The sequence below is a fragment of the Oncorhynchus masou genome, chromosome 9 (assembly GCF_036934945.1).
Source record: "Oncorhynchus masou masou isolate Uvic2021 chromosome 9, UVic_Omas_1.1, whole genome shotgun sequence".
In the NCBI taxonomy this organism is placed as follows: Eukaryota; Metazoa; Chordata; class Actinopteri; order Salmoniformes; family Salmonidae; genus Oncorhynchus; species Oncorhynchus masou.
Window position 1 is genome coordinate 70,512,873 of NC_088220.1, and position 2,218 is coordinate 70,515,090.

The 2,218-nt window shown below is 47.5% G+C and overlaps 1 pseudogene; it reads left to right on the plus strand.

The window, feature by feature from the left end:
• The first annotated feature begins 887 nt into the window (after positions 1-887).
• On the plus strand, positions 888-1,570 carry LOC135545081 (phospholipid scramblase 1-like; annotated as a pseudogene).
• Positions 1,571-2,218: the final 648 nt, after the last annotated feature.

The window sequence follows — 2,218 nt, forward strand, 5'->3', positions numbered from 1 at the left end:
CCAGTACCATGTGTCAAAAGTGGGGAGTGGTAGATTTACCTGGTAGAGTAATTATTAAAGACAGAGGTATAGTAGAGACAGAGTATAGTAGAGATTGTAAAATGGAAAGTCAGGTATTTGAGAGGAAGAGATATGTAGTTAATAGAAAGTAACAAAGAAAGTGGGAAATAAAGGAAATGAGAAGTTCATTGGAAAGTAAAATTGAAAGTATAAATTCATATTTTGAATTGTTTGAACATTATGATGGTGAAACTCATGGCAGGAACTGGCCTCCCCTGGGTCACGGTAATGCCACTCACATTGATGTACATGAGGGAGCGGGCACACATAACTACTGGGTTGGCCCACCATGAGATTTTGACCCCTTTCCTACAGAACAAGCTGAACCTGAGGGGCTGCAACGATGACATGGTAAGTTATTGTACTGCTCTAAACAATGTTCTGAAGACTATTTTCCCCAGGGTGAAAGCAGCTCTGCCCCAGCCTCTGGTGGGGATCCTGCACAAACTGCAACCAGGTGACTGACTGGTGGTGAGACCTGAGACGAAGGCATTGGAACCAGCAGAGGTGGACTGGACCATACCAGGTGTTGCTGTTCGCATAGCTAATAGGTCTACTTGAATCCATGCCAGACACTGCAGGAAGGTGCCATACTGCCCACAAGACCCTGAGGATGGAGGATCCGAGACGACACCCCTCAGGCTCCTGTGATGATCCCTGCCCCTCCTGGCTTAGGACAGGCAATCATGGCCGAGGGGTGCAATAATGCTTCCCACCCAGCAAACACGAGCCCCGGTGTCCCTCTATCCCCAGGCCTCTACCCCGCACCCATGATTCCCAGAGTACCTCTAACCCCAAGCTTTGTGCCACCTAGGGATCCTGTGATAATGCCTGCCCCTCTCAGACCACAAGCCTGCCCTCCAGGACTGGAAAACCTGACTAAATTGATCAGCTCCTCATCCATCAGAAAGTTAATCTGGCTGAAGTGGTTCTGAGCTGGGAGGTGAAACATAACTACATTGTAAAGAACAGTGTCGGGCAGCAAGTGTTTGCTGTAGCAGAGAAGGAATGCTGCACTCTACAGTTCTGGGCCGAGACCGATCTTTCACCCTTCACATCCAGGACAACCTGGGAGAGGAAGTGATGACCCTGATACGGCCTTTGAGGTTCGACTGCTGCTGCTTCCCCTGCTGCCTGCAAGAGCTGGAGGTTCTGTCCCCCTGGTAGCCCCATAGGCTATGTGGTGCAGGAGTGGCACCCTTACCTGCCCAAACTCACTGTGCAGAACAAGAGGAGACAGCCCCAGCTTAAGATCCATGGGCCAAATGTTGTTTGTCATTGCAGTTCAGATGTCAACTTTGATGTGAAGTCTCTGGATGAGACAGTGGTGGTGGGGCAGATCAGTAAGCAGTGGGTTGGATTCCTGCGAGAAGTCTTCAAAGATGCAGATAACTTTGGAATCTCCCCTATGGAACTGGATGTGAAGGTAAAGGCAGTGTTGCTGGGAGCCTGCTTCTAAATCGACTTCATGTACCTTGAGAGAGGTCGAAGAGGTGGATTACATTCCTAACCCTATGGGTGATGTTTTCTGCCCACTGAACAACACTAGGCTTGAAAATAAACAAAACCAGTGTGAATTTAGGACTTTCATCCATTGATGCTCAACTTAAAGTATGTTGAAATGTGACGTTAATAGAATGTTAAAGGCCTAAACTGGGATATCACCTGCTGCATTTATTCAGTGAAAAGAGTTTAGTATGTTTAGTATTTCCAACCTAGCCTACAGCAAGGATTTTTTTAGAGCTCTGGATGCGTTTCCTTAGTAACCTCACCAGCTTGTCTGTACATTCTCCCGTCAACATGCACAGATAGATGTTTTAACACATAGCTACATTTCGAGTAGTTTCCTGATGAAAATGAATAGGCTGAATGACTGATGTATCAGTTTAACGATCTACTGACATGTGAACCGATACTCTTTACTTCCGTAGGCTATGTGGGTGTAGAAAGGTGCTTTGGTGCGCTCCAACACAAGTGCGTCCGAAGGCTTGATTTTTGTTCCCTCTACGAATGCACGCAGCAAGAGCTTGTCTATGGTATGCTCGCGTTCCTGAGGAACGAAACAGCGCTCGCTAGCGAATCTCAAGGCTAGCACCTACCTGGCTGTCGCGAATAGAATTCACTGCCCATCAGTGACGTGAAAAGACCTTTTGGGGGC